This window comes from Ammodytes marinus, assembly GCF_949987685.1.
Source record: "Ammodytes marinus genome assembly, chromosome: 10".
NCBI classification, from domain to species: Eukaryota; Metazoa; Chordata; class Actinopteri; order Uranoscopiformes; family Ammodytidae; genus Ammodytes; species Ammodytes marinus.
Window position 1 is genome coordinate 31,369,513 of NC_137214.1, and position 27,084 is coordinate 31,396,596.

General features: G+C 40.3%; 1 long non-coding RNA gene across 1 annotated transcript in view; it reads left to right on the forward strand.

The window, feature by feature from the left end:
• Positions 1–23,969, forward strand: part of LOC307256824 — a 74,790-nt gene extending 50,821 nt beyond the window's left edge. The window contains exon 4 of the long non-coding RNA XR_013845078.1: positions 23,934–23,969. This is a non-coding gene — a long non-coding RNA (uncharacterized lncRNA). The remainder of the gene's footprint in view (positions 1–23,933) is intronic.
• Positions 23,970–27,084: the final 3,115 nt, after the last annotated feature.

Here is a 27,084-nt window from a genome sequence, read left to right on the forward strand (position 1 = left end):
CATAGGTATGCACCACTCTGTCTCCGTTGCTGGATTTAACTTGGACAGGCAGTATGGGTAAAGCGCACACGTCTTTTCCGGCCCTTGTATGTCCACAAGTTCCTTGAGACACCTGTTCCCCATTGGATGCTGGCCCCTGTGCCTGTTCCAAACCTGAGCTCTCTGTCTCTCTCTTGATATGAAGCACAGTGGGATGGTTACGACCACAACTGTTGCAGGTAAGGCACGTTTCACAATCCTTGCTCATGTGTCCAGTACACAGACAGGCAAAGCAGATTCCTTTCTCTTTTAGGAAGGAGATCTTGTCGCGATGGTTCTTCCTGCTTAGTTGTGGACACTCATCCAATGTGTGTTCACGAGAGCAGCACACACAGGTGCTGGGATCCCTTGCCTCACTCGTAGTTGGTTTCCTTGGAGCATTTGCATTACCTCTTGGTTCGTCTATATAGTCCGCCTGGTGTACTGTGGTAGCGAAGCTATTCCCTCTCCCATCGTTCCTGTGCAGCGACTTGTTTGCGCTCTTCGGGTCAGGTTTCTGAAATGCAGAGTCCTGAATATCACCGAAGACAGGATCAGACTGTATCCTGACTTCTCGCTCGGTAAAGGTGACAAAATCAGTGAACCGTGCCCTGCGTTTGCACTTATCCAACACGTTGTGTGCAGTGGTCCTCCATCTTTCCCTTAGTTTGAATGGCAGTTTTGACATCAGTGTTCTCATGGTAGTTGGTGTATCCATTTCGTGCATGTATTGAAGCTCCCCCATCACGTTACAACAACCACGCAAGAACAAAGAATATGCCTGCAACGCCTTAACGTCCTCTGTTTTGACTGAAGGCCATTCCATTGCTTTCTGCGTATATGCAGCACCAACCTTGTATTCGTTTCCAAAGTGTTCATGTAACAGCTGTTTTGCCAGTGCGTAACCAGGTTCAGGAAGTAAATGCTGACAGCTGCGTACGAGTTCCCTTGGCTGACCTATGGTGAACTGCTCCAAGAAATACAAGCAATCAGCTTTGCTGGCTTTGGCTTCCACACCCTGCTCAAAGGCTCGAATGAAGGGTTTGTAGTCAAGTGGGTTTCCATTAAACACCGGAATGTCTCTAGGTGGTAAAGACAGTGACTGTTGTTGTTGAACGAGCGCTGCAGTTATCTCATTCTGTCGTTGCATAATGTCATAGATGCTTCCAAATGATTCCTCGGTGTGTAGTTGTTGAGGTTGTGTGAAGTACTTTGGTGTTGGATCAAGGGGAGCATAGTGTGCATGCGTTGTTTCGGGCACTATAGGCTCAGCTTGATAGCATGTGTTCACATTGGCCTCTCTCCATGTTGGCATTTGCTCCCTTTCATGCCCTAGTGCTGCAGTGGGTTCATATTCATTTGCCATTGGGTTGAGAGTGTTCCTTTTTAGGTAGGAATTCATGCCATCCTGGCTTTTAGCCATACTTCTGCTCTCAGCAGCTTGGAGAACTGCTATTTCAGCATTGCAGGCACTGATTTCAGCTGCTAGCTTCAGCTGTTGCCTTTTTCTCCTTATCTTGTTTTCTTGCTCCTCCAGCAGATGTGTCTCTTTTAGCGCTGCCGCGCGTACAACTAATGCAGCTTTCCCCGCCTCTGCTTTAGCTCGTGCAGATGCTGTGGAGCTATTGCTTTTCCTGCTGCTAGTGCTGTGATTGCTATATAGCCCACTAGCAACATTTGACACACTGTCTTCTGGTAAAACATCATCATCCTCATTTTCATTCATTTGATTTTTGGTTTCAACCTGTGATGACCCCTTTTTGTCATCATTTTTATTTCCACCTTTGAAATTGTGTGTCAACCATATTTGAACTCTGTCACTGAACTCATTGTTAGCAATCACTTTTGCTTTGAACCATGTTTCTTGTTTTTCCAGCTCATCACCATGTAGCAAACCCACAAAAGATTTATGCAAAGATTTAGCTTCATTACACAGAGCAGAAAACTTGTCAAAAGTGCATTTTACCTCAGACCCACAATCATTTTCTGGCAGTAATTCCTCCACAACCTTTCTTAAATTACTTGCTTTGTTTAATTTAGACATTCTTTCATTTTGTAGCTTTTCTATTTTTTCACAAAATGCCGTGCGAGTCATTTTTATAACCCGTTTTGGTCTGTCTGTGTCATTTTTACCAGTGTCATCACCGTCATTGAACGCCCCATTGTCATTCGCGTCATCAACGGTAGCCTCGTCAGGCAAGTTCACAACATTGTCAACATTGTTTACATTCGCCATAGTTGCGTTCACGCGCGAGCACGGAAACGAACAAAGTCAAGTCACAGTTTTGTTTTTGTTTTTTGCAACCAAGCTTGGATTTATGCCCCAAATGTGTGCACAGAGTCAAATGGCCGTTAATTGTGTTGTAGCGCTACTCGTACCTCGAAAGAAACAGCTGATCGGCTTCCCTTCACCGCAACCGGAACAAAGGCGGTCGGCGTCCTTCCTTCAATCCCGAACAAAGGCGGTCTGCGTCCTCCTTGCCCACGGCAGGGCAACTCCAATCCGGTAAAGAACCTCTTATCACGCGAAGCCAGTACGTGAAGATTTTAGTCCACTGGTAGCAATGTTTTCGACTAATGTAGCGGCTCCCCATTAGCCACTAGGCTGCATGTCGTTGGGTGTGTGACGCGTGCCTATAGCCTACAGTTGACAGTAAAACTTTGAATGTCCACTCGTTCTTTTAGCGTTTAAAAGTTTACTTTATTTATTTAAAACAAATGAAGTTTCGACTTGCTACATCCAACTACTATTCTGTACAACTGAGCTCCGTGGGCACGGTCGAAAACAATTTGCCTTCCGGCATGCAATCACCTGGCGTCCCTGCTACGCCTGATTTATAGCCTTGCATTGTACTGCCGCCAGGCGGTCAAATTAAGTAATACAAACAAACAAGGTCTATGGCTCTTACAGTGTTCATCCTGGGAAAGGGATCCCTTTCTCTGTCACACTCCCTGAGATTTCTCAATTTATAAAAATCCTGTTAAAGGACTTTTTACTGGGAGTTTTTCTCAGTTGAGCTAAGGGTCTATGGGCAGGGTGTCATACTGTACGGAATGTGAAGCCCACTGAGGCAAATGTCTATTTGTGATATTGGGCTATACAACTAAAGCTGATTTGATTTGAGTGCACCTGTCCTGTCCTCATAAACAAAGAGCAGTCAGTGGTCGTCAGAAATGTGCAGCAAAGTTTACAGAAAAATTCAGGGTCCAGGGTTACGTTTTTAATACCTACCAGCAACATTGGATTCGACAAATATAATCTTAAAAATAACTATAAAAACTAAAACTATAAAAACTTTTTCTTGGTTTTTAGAACTGTTCAAAGCGTCAGGCTCGGTCTGCAGCCTCCTCCGACCAGCTTGCTGCTGCTGTCGGACCAATCAGCTGTGAGTATTCTCCATTATTAAAAAACACATATGTCCTTCTTTGAAACTTGCCCAGCGTATCAATCACATACTCTTTATTTTGTTCTATTCTGCATACTACATTGGACCATAAAAATAATTTAGTTGGTATGCTACAACTGGGACATACTTTTCCTTTTTATTTCATCATATCATTGCGCCTTGATCTTGCCTCTGGTCTTATGGATGTGACATCACTTCTGGTGTAAATTGGATTGTGGGTCAGAATTGCCCAAATAGCATGCTGATTTTTAACACTTAAAATCTTGCAGAATGTAGTAGATAACCGGGTATTTTTAAGCATAATAAATCTGACCACAATAATTGGGACATCCTAAATCTTTTTTCAAAGATGTTAAATAGCAGATAGTGTGGGTATTAGAACGCAGCCATTGTCTTCATATTCTGATCAATAAATGTTTCTCTGTTTGTGTCTTCAGGGTTTTGAGGAGCAGAAGACGACGTTGCAGCTTTTTACTTTTTTCATTTTAATCATTAACAGAAAATCAACTCTAATCAATTTTACCAGATATAATCACTAGCTGGGTTTACATGGACACTTATACTCAGATTAAAAATGTTTTTTCAAAACTAAACCAAATCAACCCATTCCATATAAAGTCCTTATTCTGAATAAAAAGGAAACAAGTGAATGACATTACATTGGGTTGCAGAGCGGTGATTTATACCTTTTTATAAACCGATCAAAAGAAAAATTGTTCCATGTAAATTATTTAAGATGATTGCTCATTGTATTAAACGTCCATGTAAACAGTACATTTTGGAATCTGCAAACTGAATTAATTAATTTGGTTTGGAGAAATATTATCCATGTTAACTAATCAATCAATTCTTATTAACAGTGTGAAATCAACAACACTTGAAGCTGATTATTTTTTATTTTTGTGATGATTAAAGCTGGGGTGGAGGATTTGGGAAGAAAATGGCAGTTGGGATAGAGATTCAAATTCAAATACCTCAACCGCTCCACTTTTTATCTTTGGTCCCTCCCCTATGGTCCCTCCCTGACACGCTCTACACCAACAAAGTCGGGCCAAAGTGAATGGACAGTCCCAACAGCCAATAAGAACAGAGAATCGGAGCCTCGCTCTGATTGGTCAAAGTGCACAGCTCGTGTTAACTTTGACCAATCAGAAGTCATATACCCCAGCTTTAATTCATTCGGTTTGAAGAAATATTATCTAATCAATCAATCCTTATACACAGTGTGCAATCGACAACACTTAAAGCTGATTATTTTTTATTTTTGTGATGATTAAACAAAAATAAAGCATGAATATATAACATTTTTCATTGAGTCTGTTTTGTACCTGAGTGAAAACTTTTTAGTTTTGTGTTGTGTATATATGTATTATTATTATCCTGGAGGAAGTTACTGGGTGCTCACATTTCAATGTGTTCCAAATGTCATAGTCTTCCCATTCACCATTCATCATAAATCCTAAAAGTTAACACTCTGACCCTTATAATCGGTCATTGGGCCATGTATGGGGCATTCTGTCTTCCCAAATGTTAAAGGCTGCATCCCATTACCTCACCTTGTTTAGCATTGTCGTGTATAATTTGACATCTTTTAGTTGAGCTAAGCAGTTGCAACCTTGTCACCCCCTTTCATGTTTAACAGTCACTGCCCAGACTTTGGTGGTTTTGGCTTTATGTTTAGGTACTGTAGAGGTCAAAGGTTTGCCAGTGTTCACAAATGGACAACATCTGACATTTGGGACACCATCAGAATCCAGGTTTTTTTGTTTATAGAGAATTGTCCCAGATACCCTATATTTGGAACACAGGGTGTAAGTGGAATCTCATGTATCCTGAATGGACAATTACACTCAAATACAGGTGGAAAACATTTCTGACAAATGGGGCATCAGTTAAGTATCATTTGCAAATGGGAACTCTTTGACATTTAATTTTTTTAAGATATTTTTTTGGCATTTTTCATGCTTTATTGATAGTGTTAAGAGACAGAGGTGAAATGGGGAGAGAAGGGAATGACATGCAGAGAACGACCGCGGGCGGAAATCGAACCCGGGTCTGCTGGTGGGCCCGGGGGGACGCCCTACCAACTGAGCTAAGGGCGCCCCCTGACATTTGTAATATATATAGTGATTGTATATAGTAGTTAGTAGTCACTTACTATTGGCCATTTTTTTTCCAACTGTTTTTTACTAACTAAAGCAAGCTCCAACCACAGCAAATTCTAACAGCATCCAATGCGGAAGTGACAAAAAATGTAGTTCTCAGAGTTGCCACTAGGTTCAGGTTACATAATAGAGCAATTTCTCATTGACCCCCATGGTAAACAGCATTATTAAACCTATTTAAAGGGGCAGTGTGTAATATGATATCATCAAGAAAGTTCTAGAATGCAACGCTCCCTGGGTAACCCCACCCCTTTTGAATGATAACAGAAGCTACAGTGGCCTTCAAGGACAAGAACAATTCTAAATTGTAAACAATGCACCTGATGACATTCCAACCAACATGGATGCCTCCATAAGACCTGCCTGCTCAATTTACAAAATGTAATATCAATATTTGTAATTCCCCACTCAGGAGGATAATTCAGATTATTGGCAAAGGTGATTTTACACCAATGAGGACATATTTATGAATGAGGATATTGATTTTAGCTGATAAATTACTTAACATATTACACAGTGTCCCTTTAAGGCGTGGCACAAAACAACATTCTAGTCTTTATGTTTAGGTCATATCTCCATGACAACATTTTTGCACCAGGCTAGTTTTCATTCTATTGGAGGTTAAAATGTATGAATAATTAGGGCCTCTTGAGTGACAGCTAGCCGCTGGCCCCCTCACTTCGCCTCGGAGGTATATGTCAGCTAGATGGGCATATATCCCTCCCCCCAATGTCACATCGATACCCTTTTTTGGTAAGAGGAAATGAGGCGGAGTCCAAATCTGACAAGATGGCAACGTACATACGAGAGGACGATTGGATGCAGTTGAAATAACTGAGATCAGCCCGGTAGCCACATCGATTTTATATATTATCTATGTACAGTGGCTTTCAAAAGTATTCATACCCCTTGAAATGTTCCACATTTTGTCACATTACAACCAAATACGTACATCTATTTTATTGGGATTTTATGTGATACACAGGTACATTTATTTTATTGAGATTTTATGTGATACACCAACACAAAGTGGCGCAACATTGTGAAGTTTAATGAAAATGAAACATGGTTTTAATTTTTTTTATGAATAAAAAACTGAAAAGTGTGGCGTGTGGCGTGCAAAAGTATTCAGCCCCCTGAGTCAATGCTTTGTAGAACCACCTATTGCTGCCATTACAGCTGCAAATCTATTGGAGTATTTCTCTACCAGGTTTGCACATCTACAGACTGATATATTCTGTCCATTCATCTTTGCAAAATAGCTCAAGGTTCAGATTCAGCAACAGATTGGATGGAGAGCGTCTGTCAACAGCAATTTTCAAGTATTTTTCAATATTCTCAATTGTTTTTAGGTCTGGACTTTGACTGGGCCATTCTAACACATGACTATGCTTTGATTTAAACCATTTCATAGTAGATCTGGTTGTATGTTTAGGGTAGTTTTCCTTCTGGAAGGTGAACCTCTGCCCCAGTCTCAAGTCTGTTGCATACTCTAACAGGTTTTCTGCCCTGTATTTGGCTCCATCTATCTTCCCATCAACTCTAACCAGCTTCCCCGTCCCTGCTGAAGAACAGGACCCCCACAGCATGATGCTGCCACCACCATGTTTCACTGTGGTGATGGTGTGTATAGGGTGGTTTGTAGTGTTAGTTTCCGCCACACATTGCATTTAGCATGCAGGCCAAAAACTTGACGTTTGGTCTCATCTGACTATGCATGGCTTTTGGCAAGGGATGGAGGAAGGTGCAGTCTTTGGTTGCTGTTTCATGCATCTTTTAAAAGTGTAGTCACAATTCTGGAGAACGCCTGATGACAAAATTACTTTTTTGTCTAAATCAGTGAAAATCTACTTACTTACTTAGTCCATTACCTGTCGACACTGAGTGTTTGTGCTGAAAATAAATCTGCTGTTAATACACAGCCTAGGCTCTGTAAACTGGGGGCCACTGTAGCTGGCAACATTCCAATTTACAGAGCCTAAGCAACACTGGGTTTTTTCAAGAATATAATAGATTAAGTCAAAACCAGAGGATACACAAGTTAAACATCTGGGCCAAAGTCTGAAGAATCACTATCCATATAAGGGAGAGTGGCCTAAGTTGTGCAACTTTTTACTCAAAGTGATTTTAAAGTGAGGCCTTGACAGTTATGTCTCCAACTCAAATATATACATATATTTCAGGATGTTGTGCATCCCTGGCAATAACAACTGTGGATCTGGAATAAACTGTTTAAGAAATATAGCTTTCGGAAAAAAGTTGTCTTGTCGCACAAATCACCCCACAACGTGGGGTGATTTGTGCATTTGGAGAAAATAAGATGGGGTGAATTGTGCCAATTTATATATATCTCAAAAACTGTACTGCAAGACAAATCCATTAGACAATCACTTATTTAAGGTGTATTTAAAGTAAATAAAGTAAATAGTTGACAAAGATTGAAGGTACATTTTCTTAAACAAGGCCTAGCAGATCTAGGTGGTTTTGCCTGCAAAGCTCACAATGACAAAGTCACCATCATCATCTTTCTGGCCATCTGAACTCTCATCAGTGGTGTCGTTAAGTGGAATTGAGGTGTCACTCTCTTCTGAGCTACTGTAGACAATCACTTTCTTTTGGTGACCAGCGTATACAGCCATGCCACTGGCACAACTCTCAGAAATGTACTTTGCACTAGTTGCTCCGTGCTTGTGGAACCAACTGCCACCTGACAAATGTGATTCCCCTACATTTCTGCCTTTAAATCAAGGCTCAAAACCCATATGTACACCCTGGTTGTTTCCTCCCCATTAACTATCTTACCTCTGCACTACTATCTATCTGTGTTTATGTGGATGTATGGGCTTTACGTCTTTTATTTTGGTTATTGTACCTTCATTGTTTACCTACTGAATGCACTATGTACAGCACTTTGGACAGTGCAAACTGTCATAAATGTGCTTTTATAAATACATTTTACTTACTTACTTACTTATAACTCACCTAGGCCCTTTGGCACAAATCACCCCATCCCCAAAATTTTGGATAATAGGCATGATGCAGCAATTTAGGGTTGACATTGTGCTAACTATATAGACTCAAAGTGTAGCATACCAAAGCACTAAAACATGTGTCAAATGTTTTCAAACGTGTCTATAATTGTTCAGACACAATAATCAAAAAACCTTGATCATGGAAATTTTACTTTGAAAGGCAAAACACAGTTTTTTGAGCTTAAATGTGCTTATATCTTATTCCTTGTGTCTCCCTTCTTTACAGGATGAGTCAAATGGATGGCTCTTCTTAAATATGTGGTCACATTTCCAATTTCTTCCACGATTTTCTAGAAACAAGGGGTTTTGCAACTTCCAAAATGCAAAACTCACCCCACTCTCCCCTATATATATATTTAAGGGGTAAATATGGTGCATTATATTGTATGAATATTTGTATTTAGATATATATATAGATATGTTGATTGTATAGATATTTGGATTGTATATATGTATATATATAGTATAACAAATTGTATAGATTTGTAAAGGAGTTTATAAGGAACACAGGAAGCTAATATAAATGTAAATCATTGAGCTGTGGAAAAGGGGTAGGATTAAATAAGTTATACTTCTTCTTACTCCTTTTGAGGCATATCAATTCAATATGTTATTTGTTTATTTTTGTTTATTTTTTGTGAAATCATTTGAACAACATTTGTTTTGTATTTTCATGCTTTTCATTTTGTTTTATACATTCTGAAATAAATTGAATCAATCAATCAATCAATCAATCAATCAATCAATCAATGTTGATTATGTTAATTTCTGACTCCACAAATACTTTTGAATTAATGCAATCAACTGCAACCCTATAGTCTAGATGTTAATTTATGTCTCATCTAGTTATGAGCTAGAATACCTTTTCATCAGAAGACAGAAGCATGACGTGCTCTAAAATCTCCTGTTAGATGGCTGTGTTGACTTTGGATGTGATAACACACAGTGGACCAATACCAGCAGATGTGTGTGTGTGTGTGTGTGTGTGTGTGTGTGTGTGTGTGTGTGTGTGTGTGTGTGTGTATGTGTGTGTTTGACACACGCCCAGCATGGGGACCTAAATGCATTACATTGCTGCCATGTGATTGGCTGATTAGCTTTTTGTTTTTATAAGACATTGAACAGGTTTACCTAATAAAGTGGCCGGTGGGTGTACATAGATTAATACTGTAAACATGGGAGGGGCAGGCTGACCAGAGATCAGTGGGGTGGGAGGAGAGACAGGCTTAGAGGCAGACAGTTCAAATATACATAGATTAATAGTGTAAACATGGGAGGGGCAGGCTGACCGCATGGACAGTGTGTTTATTCAGACGTATAGTCAGGCTGGCTAGTTTCATCAGCAGGGGATGTCTTACAAGTTTCCCCCCACAAACTTAATATCCAGCTTTGTGAGTCTTGTTCTGTTCCTCCCATCTCCCTGGCAACACTGTGGCTATCAATACAACTGAATTTACTTTAGCGATGAAACTTAATACACCTATGTGACGTGCATTCAGCAGGGCAGCAGCGATCACTCCTTTACTTCAATATTTGAGTTTTTTTCAGCAGCTACTTTCAGCTCAATGACTAATGGTTGAAGTTGGTTCATCTGCAGGATGTCCGGCTTGGTGTATTGCCCAAGTAGAATGTGAAGAATACGAACAAGGGGACATGTAACCTTTAATATTAAGGTAGAATGACTGAAGTATGGTATTTAAGTTGTTTATCCTGAATAATATACATGCATGTGAATCTGTAAGGCCTCTCTGTAAGGCATGTCAGTAAGTAACCTCTTTTAAATCACTTCTTAAAAAACATTTTATATACTTGCTTTTACGTGATGCCGTCTTTTTAGTCTCTTTATTCTTTTTACTCTTTTTGTTCTCTTCCTCAATGTCTTTTTACCCTAGCACTTATTGATCTTGTTTGGTTTATTGTGTATATATATGTGTATCTATCTAATTGTATATGTGTTTTTTGATTGGTACGTATTTATTTGATTTGCACTTGCTCCTATGTATTGTATGTAAAGCACTTTGTAAACTACTGTTTTAAAGGTGCTATATAAATAAAGATATTATTATTATTATTATTATGTCTCAACATATTCGGGTCATTGGGCTTGTCTGTGGAGAGTGGGCTGTGGGGTCCTTGGAGCAAGAGCAGCACACACTCTCCCTCCTTCACCCCTCCCTCTGCTGTCTCTCTCTCTCTCTCACACACACACACACTCACTCACTCACTCACTCACACACTCACACTCCTCTATTAAAGGTTTTTGAGAAAGTTTGGGATTTTTGACTAAGAGGAGGGAGATGAGAGAGACAGAGAGAGAGAGGAGGAGGAGAGAGAGGGGGAGAGAGAGAGAGCAGACTGACAAGGTCTAGTCAAATAAACACCTAAACTTACTTAAACTTAACAGATTTCTGCTGAAATTTCTCATCTGCTGATGTGTATCCGTCTGTTTGTTACGTCACCATTTGTGTCTAGTGGTAAGGTAAAATCTCCTGTTAGATGGCTATGTTGACTGTGACTAAAACACAGTGGACTAACACCAGCAGCTGTGTGTGTGTGTGTGTGTGTGTGTGTGTGTGTGTGTGTGCGTGCGTGTGTGTGTGTGTGACTGAGTGTGTGTGTGTGCGTGTGTGTGTGTGACTGAGTGAATAAGTGTGTGTGTGTGTGTGTGTGTGTGTGTGTGTGTGTGTGTGTGTGTGTGTGAGTGTGTGTTACATTACTATACACTATTACACTATACATGTAATTAACAGCAACACTCCAAAACTGCCAGCCACGCCCAACATGGGGACCTTGCATGATCTTGTTCCCATGTGTTGGTCACACGCTGCTCTGTTTGGGTAAAAGATTAACACATACGATCTTAAAACCTCTCAGTAAATACAACTTTGAAACTTAATATCCAGCTTTGTGAGTCTTGTGTTCCTCCCATCTCCCGGGTGACTTTGTGACAGACAGACAGACAGACAGACAGACAGACACACCCACCCAGTGATCAATATAAGAGCGGCTGCCTCAGCTCACAGGTACCACAGGTAAACAAGTAAGCAGACAGAGAGGTAAACAGGTAAAGTCCTTCCCATCAGAGACGGACAGCAGCGACCGCCGCCATGACTCCAGTCTTCCTCAGCCTCCTCTTCCTCACGCTCACGGTATTTAAATTTTTAATTAAAGTATTTTAGAAAATATAATTGAATTGATATGAAACAGCTTAAGGAGTAGGAAGATGTGGCAAACTAAGAAATAGTCTTAAGTATGAACGGTAGTGAATTATTGAACTCTATAGGAATGATGTTGAATATTACATTTTTTTAGATGAAATTGCAATTGTAAGACATGAAAAAAATAATAAGTGTGAAATAGTTCTTCAATGAAAAATAGGCTACATATTTTTTTTTTTACGAATACAATTTAAAAATTTTAACGTATTGAAAATAATAAATGAAAGGGTCAAAATAAAAGACAATATATATAGCTGCTGTTTGCTGGGAGTTCCAGGAATTCACACACCCTGCTATGGATACAGCTCCACTGCATTGTGGGTCAGCCTCTTTAGGCAAATGCTAAGGGAGCAAACCCTGACAGAAAAGCACTGTGCTGGCGGTGCACAATAGGCGGGCGGACCTTAACATTTAAGGTACCCCCTTTTACACTTTTTTTACACTTCATAATTCCATGCACAGGTATCCACTTTTGACCTCAGTGTATCTATCTTGGGGTGTGTCCTTGGGCTGGACCCACCTTGCCTGGTGTGAATGTGTATGACTGGTGTATGGGGAGCTGAACACGTTGATGGTTGAATGGTTTAAATAGCTGAACATTTGAAGGAGTTTCAGTTTTGAAGGATTTGAAGGCTGCTCCCATCCGCTTATTTTTTTTTTAAATTGTTAAAAAGTTAAATATTTTAAATATTTTGAAAGGTAGAACAAAACTGAAAGGTGACACCGCATGTCTTTACGGAGTTGAGCAATTTGAAAGAACAATAGTGTGAGAACCAGAGCCCCATTTCATGTAAACCGAATATCTTTAAAGTGTATCAAACTTAAATGACAATATATTTCATTTGGATTGATACATATGCCTCACTCTTTTCAGATGCTTTACTATCATGCACCTCAGTCCCCACATTACATAGAAGTGTTCCTCACAGACAGAACAGTTTGTGTTTATGTCTCTTCTGGATTTCTCCATGCAGGTTGATTTACAACCGGCCCAAGCCATCTCCGTGACGTTCTCCTGCGAAGGCATACAGTGCCCTTCTGGTCAGGACTGCCTCCAGGTGGACAACACATCTCGCTGCATGGACCCGTGTGATCACTACACACCACTAGACAACGCCTGGAGAGCCACAGACAACAGGGGACCGCCTTGGCACTGCGACCAACACTCAGCCTGGCAGGGCTGGTACCGTATGTTCCTCGGTAACAGCAGCGTTCAGATGCCAGAGAGATGCATTCAGTCTGGCTGGTGTGGAACTGCTACTCCACTCTGGCTGCAGACGCCCCACCCGCTGCTCTCTGCAGGCATCATACAGGCCCAGGTTTGTGGCAGCGCCCAAGGGATCGTTGGTGAGAGTACGTACTGCTGCTGGTCCAAGCAAAATCCAATCCATGTGAAAGCCTGCCCTGGAAACTTCTACGCCTACAAGTTCCTAAAGCCCAGCAAATGCGATTTAGCATACTGTGCAGGTAAGCAACACGTATTCCTTCTATGCCGTCACACTGTGGTATCAAAGTTGAGCCAAATACTTAGATCAAGATCCAGAGGCTTCAGCTGCTGAAGCACAAAGTTATACGTTTAGTTATTCAGACTGCCAGTGAATGGAATCCTTATTCCATATATTGCATCAGGAGATGATCATGTCTTAAGGATAATTTAGACCTTTGGTACCATCAGAATCCTTAGTGAACTAATTTGTTTTGTGTTCCTAATCAGATGTCAACACAAAAATACCTGTGTGTGATACCCAGGGCTGCCTTTACCTGCCACTGGGCCCTGGGGCTGAGAGGTTTCGTAGGCCCCCCCCTCCCCCCCCCCCTCGGGCGGCGGTCTTACAATACAGATGCGTAAAAGCCATGTTTGTCTACACCACAATATCTCTATTGATGAAATACAAAATCACCTAAGGTATCATGTACTTAAACCCCTCCTGGTATAATGACTTTTAATAACCAAACACACATGGTTGGTTACAGTGTTTTTCCAAGTTATTGAAGAGACACCGGTGGGGACCCAGGACCTTCTAGGGGGGTCCGGGGGCATGCCCCCCCGGAAGAAAAATTTGAACCTTTTAAAGTAAAATGCATCAATCTGGTGCACTTTGAGAAGAAAACTAAGGCTAAATCAACTGTGTCCTATGTGAGCTATTTTCTGGAATAATTTGACACAGAAATACCAAAAAGCAGAAACAAAAATATAAAGGTTTAAAAAATCCAGTCATTCAGCATTCCATTTTTTTTTTTAAATAATCCCTTATCCCAAAGCTACTTCTCTCTTTGAATTCTTCGTTTTGTTTTTATGGCTCAACTCAATATAGGCTCATGATCTGCGTTGCCCCGAACAATGTTATTTAAACAAAAATAACAAATGTACTGGTGAATGATAGGCCCCTTGATCTTCATAGGCCAAAAATAATGTGATTTTTTTTCCTTTTTCTTTACTGGTTCATAATAGGCCCCTGTTCTCCGTACGCCCGCCCCCCCTACGAAGATTAGGGGCCTATCATGAGCCAGTCAATAATTTATTGTTTTAAATGACAATGTTCGGGGCCTTCTTAGATCAGGGGCCTATATTGAGAAAGTAAAAAAAAAAAAAAAAAAAAAAAAAATTTTTTTTTTTTTGAGAGGCCCCTGATCTTCGTAGGCCCTGGGGCTTCAGCCCAGGTAAGCCCGTGCATAAAGGCGGCCCTGGTGATACCGTGGTGTACAATCTGTCTACATGTTGTTGAAGCTCAAGACTTTTATACCCACAATGCCTTGTTTTAGCTCTAGATGAACCCAGTTCTCCAGAGCCGGAGCTGGTGTCAAAGTTGGAGTTGTTTTTTTATGTACATGCTGTTCTAATGTGCAGCGCGCTGTTTATTATTAATATAACGGCCCGTCATCAGACACATTTGCACATCGGTCGCTCCTTTAGTAATCCAAGACTTTTTTTTTTTTTGTATGGCCAGAGATCGTTATTTGAAGTGTGTAGTTACAAAGTTTAACTTTAGATTAGGGTTTGTCTCAACCACCGTGCAACCAGGGTGCATTAGAACAGCTGACGGGAGGAAAAAGAAAAAGGCTCTAGGCTTTTTATCTCTCTTCCTTTTTTATAAGCCCGCCCACTGTTTATTATTAATACAATTGCTTTATGCTGCTCTCACCTTTTTATCTCTCTCCCTCTTTTATTAGCCCACACATATGCCTACACACACGTTAATTCTCACACATTGTATGTAAAAGTCCAATGGGCAATTCTGGTGTCGACTAGACAGGCAGCGAACAACGTTTAACCGTCACAATTGCCGTCTGCTCGCTTGTGCTCGTGTCATTTGACGAAATGGAAACTTTACAATTGTTGCAAGTGGCCGTATTGTTGTCTTTTCAAGTGAAAAACAACCAGCATTTAGAGAGATTCTGTCTCAACGCCATGTTTGCTGCGTTCTGAACCAAGACAACGCAGCGTGAGTGTCAGGTCATGACGCATTTGCAACAAGCGGAACCGATAAGCGGAATCGTTAAGCAGGCATGTTAACGATTCCAAGGAATTGGTTGACTCGGCACCGGTTCTGAAGAGGAACCGGGTCTTGATTCCCATCCCTAATTACGTCCGAGCCTAAGCCGAATTGTGGCGGAAAACAAACACAGCGTCTGCTTTATGGGGATATTTAGGATTCGGGTACGGTTGCATTGAAGAGATAGAAGTGTTTAAAACTTGGAAAGTTATAGTCGCTATGTCACGTGGCGACCGGTGGCCACACACCCAGTCTATCAACACATGAGACAGCGCAGAGAAAATTCAGATGTGTGCATGAGAGTGAAGGACCAAGCAAGTTAAGTTTAAAGACACTGCTACTGTCTTTGCAATTTGGAGGAATGCATTTATTTTCATCGGGGGAACAACTTTTTTTTTTAATTCAATTTTTTAAAGGCCCTGGCAACCCTCATAAATAAATACATTACAGTCATGTTGGGTTTCTCAATAAGCTGTTTACAATTATCTGATTAAAAATACATTTTCATAAATATTATGAAATTTAGTCTAAAAACTGCTTTTTGCTGTCTAGAACATTTTACAGGGTGGTGTGGGCGTGGCCAATAACGTTCTGTAAGGGAATGTTCTCTCACTCATGGCGCTGAGCAGGTTAAGCCCAGTTCAGACCAAAGATTCCCCACACAACGAGACGCAAACTTGAAAATGCTGCACATGCTCACAACGAGCCTGACTGGCAGTTCACACTGCTGCACCGGTAGCTGGTTGCCCTAGCAACGGTGAATGCTCTGGCACAGCTGAGAGCTGCGAGCTCAGCATCAATTGCAGAAAGTAACTTATTATTATTAGGCCTATATAGGGTTGCAATTAGGTGTAGGCTATTTTTTCCCACCACAACCGCAACCTATTTAATTGAAACAGGTGTCAGTGTCACAATGAAAATAACCTATATAAAAACAAATCTGTCTCATATTTATTGTTATCTCTTATTAGTTTATTTCCCATTTAACTTGCAAAAAAATCTGTTATCTATTTTAGGCATATGCATTTTTAAAATCTGATTTTTCTGAGGATAGGAGTGGGAATAGAGAGAGAGAGAGAGAGAGAGAGAGAGAGAGAGAGAAAACGGAGTCTGATTATGTCTCTCATCACGTGAGCTGATGCGATATGCGGTTTGAATTAAGAGCACAAGGAGTAAACTCGTAAAATATAAAAAAGACAATCAAATGAGTTCAAACCGCTGTTGAAGTAGCCTACGCTACAGGCATAGCCGCAGAAACATATTCTCAGAAGGGAGTGCTGACAAAAAAAGCTCTGCCTGCACTTAAATAATAACTCGCTACATTGATAAAGAAAATGCATCACTAATGCTATATTGTTACATGCAGCCGTGATACATGCCGTAAGGCCTATTGGGCCAATTAGAAGACGGGAGCCGCGATAACTCCTCATCCAAACAGAGGATGGTGGAAAGTATTCTCCATTTCATAAGACTACTCATATTAAAATATAACAATTTTAAAAAGAGAACAGTAGGTCTAAACAGTTAAACCAGCGTTGATCATAGGTCTGACAGTGACAGAAGACGATCAGCTTTTTTCTCTCCCCCTCTCACAGCGTTCTCTCTCCCAGCGCAGAAAACGCTTGAAAAAAAGCGTCCGGAAGAAACGCTCAGTAGACACACTCCCGAGTGCACAGCCAGCATTTAACGCTGGAAAAGGCGTTAGGTGGATACGGGCCCTTACAGTGGCTTTTATGCTGTGGCAGGCATAGTGAGGAGAGCTTGCCAACTGCGCTGTCCTTTTACGCACCAACACTGCCTCCGTAATCATTTGCATCAAAGCCCTTATGATAATAAGAATGAGAGGCTTTATTTAAACGTTGTCAATGCGCAGTGGGTGGTTATATTAACTGTGTCGGCTGTAGACTGAAACTAACAGAGCGAGGCGGTTGTTTCACTTTGCAGTTAGTCGTGCAGTCAGTTTGGAGACATGTCTCTGTGTATCAGGGCTCGGGACACAATTGGATCGCAAAAGCCTATCCCCTCTGCAAAGTTAAGATGCAGGAATCCCCGGTGATCATTTAGTCTTAAACCACATAGTTTTTCTGCACGGCGGCTCGGCGAGGTCTCACTGTAAACGTCACCATCACAGTGTTTCACCGGGGTACACGTGTACCCGTGACGTCCCAAGATAGAGACTTAAGCCAAAGTTCGAATCAGAAATGTTCTAATGGCCGTCCCAATGCATTTTAGAACGGAGATCCTTCGCGTGACGTCCCAAGATAGAGATCTAAAGCTACATTCGAATCAGGATTTTTCAAATGGTTGACCAACTGATATGACAGTATGTTTGCGGGGGGCTAACAGATATTCCTAGAACCTTTCATATACATATTAGCACTGATTTTACCCCCCAAATAACATAGTTACAAGGATTTAGTGGATTTGGGTTGCCACAGCCTTTAAACCATAATTGTTGTTAAACATAATGCCTATAGACTAGTAGCCTAGTGCAAGCTTTATCTTTTATATGTTCAATGATTCTTAATATGTGCATGTTTTAAATTGAGATATACAGATTTTGAAACCTGTAAAGTAACTTGTAATCTAGTATCTTAGTTACTTTTAAATTCACGTTATCAGTTAAGTAACTAAGTTACTTTTTAAAGGTAACTCTGGCAACACTGGCTGTATATGTATTTAACCATTTCAAATATTTGTATTTCCTGGTAGAAACTTCCACAACAGAGATGACTACTTCACCAACAGGTCAGATTGCTATGTGCTGGTTTGTGTGGTGTAAAATCTGTCTACATGTTGTTGAAGCCCAAAATACTTGAATACCCACATTACCTTGTTTCCGATGTAGATAAACAGTCAGAGCTGATAAAACATGAAACATCCACCATTCCACATGATTTACCTTGATGATTTTGACAAAAAAAGATAGTAACACTTTACAACAAGGAACCACTAACTGTTAGTTAATGCTTAATTGAGGCTTAATAAGCATTTCCTAATCATTACCTAACTGTTACTAAATTCCTTGTAAATGCTTAACAAACATAAACTAAGCATGAACTGTTATGCTTAGTTCATGCTTAACTGAGCATTAGTTAGCAAATCATTAACTAACCGTAAATAACTAAGCATTAACAGTTACTTAATGCTTAGTTATTTACGTTAAATACATTAAATAACAGTTAATAAACATACCCTAATTGTAAAGTGTTACCAAATAGAGTTTGGTGTATATTAAATGTAACATTTCAAATATTTTTCTTTCCTGGTAGAAACTTCCACAAGAGGTCCGACTACTTGGTCAACAGGTCAGATTGTTATGTGCTGGTTTGTGTGGTGTAAAATCTGTCTACATGTTGTTGAAGCCCAAAATACTTTTATACCCACATTACCTTGTTTCCGATGTAGATAAACAGTCAGAGCTGATAAGACATGAAACATCCACCATTCCACATGATTTACCTTGATGATTTTGACACAAAAAAGATAGTAACACTTTACAACAAGGGAACACTAACTGTTAGTTAATGCTTAATTGAGGCTTAAAGTGTAACTGCACCCTTTTATTTGTTTTTTGAGATAGAAGCTGAATTAAATCACTATGTTGGTAAGGAACACATATATGCTGGTGTTAACATTGAAAAAAATTGCAATATGTTAAATATCGGCAATTTAAGAAATGTTTTGTATTGTAAATTATTTTAGAACTTTACTAAGATTTGAAAAAAACTTTTTCCTTCGGATTCGAAAAATGACGTACATGGGACTTTTTTGACCCCATGTACGTCATCACGTCGCCGCAAAGCCAGGCACGCTCTTCATAGGTCCATGGCTGGTCCGTGATCTACTACGGTTATACTGTCCCTCCAAGGATGTTATTTCGGGGGTTAACACCCTTCACTTCTACCGACAGTGTGTCTGCAATATCTCGCTTGCGCGAACAGACACACTGACACACTCACTCACACACACACACAGACTCGTTCATTGTTTCACTTGATTGACACACGCTACCGCTCGCTCTCCTCGCTCACACACACACACACACACACACACACACACACACACACACACACACACACACACACACACACACACACACACACACACACACAGCCGCTAGCTCACTTGCTGTCTCCTAACACTACGATAGAGACACCCGCCAACAATTTAGAATAAGAAAAGTCCTCCACCTCAGACGACCCATCTGTGTGGCATATGAGCTCACTGTGTAGCGACAGTGCCGTTAGACTTTGTGTCACTCCATTTTTCAATGAAGTCATGTCATTCAGATCTTCCTGAGTGACAGCTACTAGCAGCTAGCCCCCTCCTTCACAGACACCGTGCGACCCCCTCCCTCCCGAAAGTCGGCCGGCTGATGTCGGATTGTTTAAAAACAAAGGTTCTCAAACGGAATTCAGAATCCATGGTCTGAAAGCATTTTTCAAAATCGTGCAGTAGCTCAAACAGGGGGTGCAGTTACCCTTTAATAAGCATTTCCTAATCATTACCTAACTGTTACTAAATGCCTGGTGAATGCTTAACAAACATAAACTAAGCATGAACTGTTATGCTTAGTTCATGCTTAACAGAGCATTAGTTAGCAAATCATTAACTAACCGTAAATAACTAAGCATTAACAGTTACTTAATGCTTAGTTATTTACGTTAAATACATTAAATAACAGTTAATAAACATACCCTAATTGTAAAGTGTTACCAAATAGAGTTTGGTGTATATTAAATGTAACATTTCAAATATTTTTCTTTCCTGGTAGAAACTTCCACAAGAGGTCCGACTACTTGGTCAACAGGTCAGATTGTTATGTGCTGGTTTGTGTGGTGTAAAATCTGTCTACATGTTGTTGAAGCCCAAAATACTTTTATACCCACATTACCTTGTTTCCGATGTAGATAAACAGTCAGAGCTGATAAGACATGAAACATCCACCATTCCACATGATTTACCTTGATGATTTTGACACAAAAAAGATAGTAACACTTTACAACAAGGGAACACTAACTGTTAGTTAATGCTTAATTGAGGCTTAATAAGCATTTCCTAATCATTACCTAACTGTTACTGAATGCCTGGTGAATGCTTAACAAACATAAACTAAGCATGAACTGTTATGCTTAGTTCATGCTTAACAGAGCATTAGTTAGCAAATCATTAACTAACCGTAAATAACTAAGCATTAACAGTTACTTAATGCTTAGTTATTTACGTTAAATACATTAAATAACAGTTAATAAACATACCCTAATTGTAAAGTGTTACCAAATAGAGTTTGGTGTATATTAAATGTAACATTTCAAATATTTTTCTTTCCTGGTAGAAACTTCCACAAGAGGTCCGACTACTTGGTCAACAGGTCAGATTGTTATGTGCTGGTTTGTGTGGTGTAAAATCTGTCTACATGTTGTTGAAGCCCAAAATACTTTTATACCCACAATGCCTTGTTCCCACTGTTGATAAACAGTCTTAGCTGATAAACCATGAAAAATCCACCATTCCACTTGATTTGCCTTGATGATTTTGACACACAAAGAGATTGGTGTTTATTAAATCTAACATTTCAAATATTTTCATGTCCTGGTAGAAACTTCCACAACAGAGTTGACTACTTCACCAACAGGTCAGATTGTTATGTGCTGGTTTGTGTGGTGTTAATGTTGTTGAAGCTCAAACTACTTATATAAGGCATCGTATATCCACAATGCCTTGTTCACATTGTAGATAAACCCAGTTTTTGGGAGTCGGAGCTGGGGCCTGTTTCAGGTAGCTGGTTTCGAGGCAACCCAGAGTTTGTTCGCTCTGAGTTAGTGGAAACTCTCGGTTTTCCGTTTCAAGAAGCAGGTTCAGCGTAACCGAGAGTCAGTTACTGCGGCAACATACGCCGTGGGTCTAACCTGCTGGATAGGTGGTTAGACCTACTCTGAGTTTGTTTTCACTTTACGCTGCAGCTCACTGTCACAACGCGACCCTGTACAGTTTGAAGCAAAATCACTCCATAGAAATCTCCATCGGGATGTTTTTATCATTTCCTGATGATTTTACGTTTGATCGATCATTTATCTGATCAGTAGCATAGTTCTCAGCCCTCGTGCCGTTCATATGCGGCCACCTTACACATCGTGAACATGCTCTACACTCAGATTAATAAACCTATTGTATTGTATGTATCTGATAATTTATTTTTTATTACAGTTTTTTTCGATCGCTAAACCACAGTGGGCACAACTGTAGCTCAATGTGCAAAACTCTAACTACAGTCTGCACTACCAACAGTCACTGGAGCTGAACAGTTCACTTCACCTGCAAAACAGGTTCAGTGCAGCAAACACTATGAACCAGCCTCATTGAGATAACACACACTGTCACTCAGAAGATACTCAGAGTACAAACACTAGCATCAAACCCCAATACACAAATTACAAACTTTTAATCTTTACAGTTTGAATAATTTGAGTTATTTCACACAAATTACGTACTATTTTATTTGATGAAAGGGTGAAATTCTTTCACATGAAATTGTTTACTTTATAACATACCAGTTTTTTTTAGGAAAACAAAAATAAATGAAAATCAGAAGTTTGCTTCAATAGATACACATTTTGTATACTTTATTGAAAACATTTCCAAATGTAGTATTTATCTGTGTAAATATTCTATAATTGTAATACAGAAATGAATTCCTGTAATGTTGTCATTTACTGTAAGGATGCAACTCTAAGATGTTTGTTTGCTGGAAAATTTGTATTACAGATGTAACTTAAGATTTTTGCAGATTGGGTTGCACTCTCAACCCTGCCTCTCTCAATGAGAGACCATGATTCACAACAGGGTCTATCAGTGTTGCCCTTACTGTATTTCATCAGACATTACAGCTCTATGTCTTCTAGGTCTTCCTCCACACATCCACACTCTCACTGCCACTCTTCTACCTCCAACAACCTGTCTTCCTGGGTCCATTTCTCCAAAAAAATATATTTTTGAGCTTTCCCTTTATACTGTATATATGTTCACTAACAAGTCTAAACAAGACATCTTAGTGTTTGAGTTGAAATTGCAATCTGCAGTGTTTGAAAGGGATTTATTCTGTTTTGAATGTGTGGTTTATAGTTGTGGCAGCAGTGTGTTAGCATTTGAAAAAAGTGCTGGAAATCCACAGTGTTGTGCAGGCTGTGGTTAAGCCATGAGATAGGTGTGTAGAGTTTTGAAGGTTGTGTATAAGCAATGAAAAACGAGCTAAAACGAGCTACAGTTTGGTCCGAATGAACCGCTGCTCTGCATACTGTTGTTAGTGTTTTTCACTTGTCGTTCCAGTTGTGCCCACTGTGGTTTAGCAATCGTAAAAAACTGTAAGAGGAGTTTTTTAACGTCTGTGCCACTGAACAGATTTCAGGTTGAAATGTAATTCTGCAGCTGCACGCGATCGTTACTGTTCACTTGCGTGATCACAAAGTCACAGACGAGCCTCGTTAAATAGCCTTATATGAATATAAAAATTATATAATTATTTCAACTGTGATCACTAGAGGACAAGGGATCTGGTAATAAATCAATCAGGCTCTACAACGGAAACTGTCACCTAATGTTAATGTATTTCACTCCCCATTTAAAAGAAGCGACAGTCTGTTTACTGCACAGTAGCCTATTATAGCTTGCCTACATAATACAGCGAATATAAAACACTGTCAGCAACGCTGTGCAGCGCCAGCTTAATACTTTTGCTGCTGCTGATATGCGTAACTTAATTCGTAAAATAGACTAGGCCTATTGCTTCTCATACGGAAGCAATGATGCTCTTTTGTTCGCCCCGTTTTTTTCTGATTTGCCGAGGTGATTAGATCAGTGTTATAAGATAATATTCCTGTTAATTCTTCTCCATACCATAAGCACATTCGTTAATATTTCTAACTCTAGTGGGAGGAGCGGAGAGGTTTTCTTTTCTTTTCTTTTTTGAGAAGTGGGGAAGTGGGAGGATAAAGCATTTGTTTCTCCTGTTTCCATGGTGAATCATGTTATCAGCGATCCATTGACGATGGCTTTTACGCACACGCTCCACCCAGAGTGAACACGCTCAGAGTTCATTGACCCAACGCTGATCCACTGTTCTGAAACCGAAAACCCAGAGTTGCTCATCAACCCTGCGCTCTGAGTTGACCAACTCAGAGCGCAGGATTAAACTCAGAGTATGTAAAACCAGCTACCTGAAACAGGCCCCTGGTGTGTGGATGGGAGCACATTATGTATATTTAACCGAGCTCTGACCTTCTTAAAGTCAACACAGAACTTGTTCTAACGCACACAGGCATTAGCCTTATAGGGCCTGTATGTAGAAAAGTATTCTCTCTTGGTTAAACCATATATTTAGAATATGTTATATGAGCCGATACCTAACATGAAACATCCAACATTCCACATGATTTATCTTGATGACACAATAAGAGTTTGGTTTGAAAATATTGGTATTGATACAAACAAATTAATAATGGTAAAACTTAATACAATTCGAAAAGGCTCAAGAGGTTCACATACTTTCAAGCAGCACTGTATTTAATTAACCATTTAAAATATTTTTCTTTCCTGGCAGAAACTTCCACAAGAGATTTGACTACTTCACCAACAGGTCAGATTGTTATGTGCTGGTTAGTGTGGTGTAAAATCTGTCTACATGTTGTTGAAGCTCAAAATGTCTTTATACCTACATTGCCTTGTTTCCGATGTAGCTGAACCCAGTTCTCCGGAGCCGGAGCTGGTGTCAAAGTTGGAGTTGGTGTGTGGACTGGAGCAGATGCGTCTGATGGTCCCAAAGTTGATCCTGGAGGAACAAGGCCTGAATGGTTCCTCTGCTCACCTGATCGACCCGCACTGCCACGAGCAGGTGGACGGCCAGGAGACCGTGTCCTACTTAGTGGAACGGAGGAAGGTCTGTGGAAACCTGGTGAAGGTCAGTGAGAATTAAGAACAATTCAAGGCACTTGTCTTTAAAACAAAATAGGTCAAAATCCTTTATTACATCCAGACCCGCCCAGACAAATGTCTGTGCCCCCTTTCCTCCTACAAATGTGTGTGCATGCGCTCCTTTGTACGTAAACATACACGTGTATTCGAAGAGAGACTAACTGAGTAAGGGGGCTAAATGCCAAACCATTGTGTCCACTCATTGTCGTTTCCAGAACAACGGGACCCACGTCAAGTACTCCAACATTGTGTTCGTGTACCCCAATGGTCAGTCCAACGAATCGATCTCTGTCCCGACGAGTTTCCCGTTCTCTTGCGTCTTCCCACTAGATGACATCACCAGCCTGGATGCCGCCAGCATTGTCCTGCCGCCGTGAGTTCACTACCTTCGACCGCATCAATGATGATCAATCTCTGAACTTCACATTAATTTGTCTGTCAGTGGAAGGCAGCCCCTGATTGGTTGATGTAGTCATCAATCTAGCCACCTATCAGACCTGACCCTACATGAACCAACCAGGGGCTGCCTTCCACTAACAGACAGAAAGTGGGGAGGGGGGGGTATGTGCTGACTCGAACCGTGCCAACCCCAACCAGACCTCGTAAACATTCATCACAGTTTTGTTGGTATGTGACGTGGACATGTCGTCTCTTTGCAGGGACAATAAAACAGGTGGAGTTGGTGTGGTGCGTTCAGGCGATCCCACCAAAGTGTCCATGACTCTGTACACAAGGTCAGACTTCACCGAGGCGTTCCCGGCCGGCCCCGTCCGCCTGCCGCTCGGCTCCGCTCTGCACGTCGCTGTGTCCGTGAACAACACCGAATACGACGGCTTCGGGCTGCTGCTGGAAACCTGCTACTTCACAAACTCTCCCAACGCCAGCGACCCCCTCAAACACTTCCTGATCGAGAACAGGTGACAACCAAAGTCAACATGGACCAAATCTGCAGGGGGATGCCCAAAAAATCTTTAAAAATGTTGTAAACTTATTCCCGGTCATTCTAAATGATTTTAAAAAAGTATTTGAATTGTCATTGTTATTTAGATTTGATGATGTGTGCCTCTCCAAGAAAAGCAATTTTCTTCTTTACTTATATTGTTTACATCAATATATTGGATTTTACATTTTTAGCCAATTTTAATACTGGGGGGATTTGTCCCTCTCAATGTATTTTATAAATACTATCCTTGGAGCTAGATAACAACAGAATATGTGATTGTCTCCTCCCTCCAGGTGTGCCGTTGACAGTCGCCATGTGAGGGTGATAGAGAGCGGTGCTTCTCTGCAAGCTCGTTTCTCTGCTCTGCTGTTCCAGTACCACGGGACCAATGAGGACGCTTACCTGCACTGCAGCATCAGCATGTGTGACCGCAGCAGCGCCTCGTGCATCCCGGTGAGTGAATCTGTCTTCCTTTCCTTATAAACACAGAGCAGTCAGTGGTCGTCGGAAAAGTGAAACGTTTAATTAAAAAAATTTGGGGTCCAGGGATCAACCTACATGGTTGAATGCACTTAATGGAAGTGCATACAATGTAATGTAATCCTCTTATCAACATGGTATTGGAAAAAATATGATCTTTGTAATTAAACTAAAAAAAAGAACTATAAAAACTTCTTCTCTGTTTTTAGAACTGTTCAAAGCGTCAGGCTCGGTCTGCAGCCTCCTCCGATCAGCTTCCTGTTGCTGTCGGACCAATCAGCTGTGAGTATTTTCCATTAATAAAAACACATCTGTTATTTTTTTTACTTGCCCTGTGTTCCAAATCACATACCCCTTTATTTTCTCTATTCTGCATACTGTATCTGACCATACAAATGATCTAGTTAGTATTTCATAATTGGGACACACTGTACTTTTACTTACTTATGTCATCATATCATTGCACCTTGATCTTGCCTCTGGTCTCGTGGATGTGACATTACTTCTGGTGCGCATTGGATTGTGGGTCAGAATCGCCCAAATAGCATGCTGATTTCAACACTTAAAATCCCTGCCGGATGTAGTAGACATCCGGGTATTTTTAAGCATACTAAATCTGACCACAATAATTTGAACATCCTAAATCTTTTTTCTAAGATGTTAAATAGCAGATAGTGTGGGTATTAGAACACAGCCATTGTCTTCATTTTATGATGAATAAATGTTTCTCTGTTTGTGTCTTCAGGGTTTTGAGGAGCAGAAGACAACGTTGCAGCTTTTTACTTTTTTTCATTTTAATCATTAACAGAAAATCAACTCTAATCAATGTTACCAGCCATAATCGCTAGCTGGGTTTACATGGACACTTATACTCAGATTAAAAATGTTGGCTCAAGACCAAACCAAATCAAACCATATAGAGTCCTTGTTCTGAATAAAACATTTTATTGGGTTGCGGAGCGGTGATTTAAACCTTTTTATAAACCGATAAATGATTAAAGCCGATTACTTTCTGGCTTTGTTCTGAGCATGCTCACTAACTGGACCTTGTCAGATAATTTTTTTTAAATTCAAACTATTTGATATTTTAGTATCATTGGAATGATTGTAATGAAAGTTAGGAACAATTCACTTAAACGAGTACACAAAAAAATTAAAATAAATATTATAATTTTAACATCTGATCCATTCATTGTATTAAACATCCATGTAAAGAGTAAATTCTGAATCTGCAAACTGAATTAATTCATTCGGTTTGGAGAAATATTATCCGTGTTACATAATCAATCAACCAATCCTTATAAACAGTGTGAAATCAACACAACATAAAGCTGATTATTTTGTATTTTTGTGATGA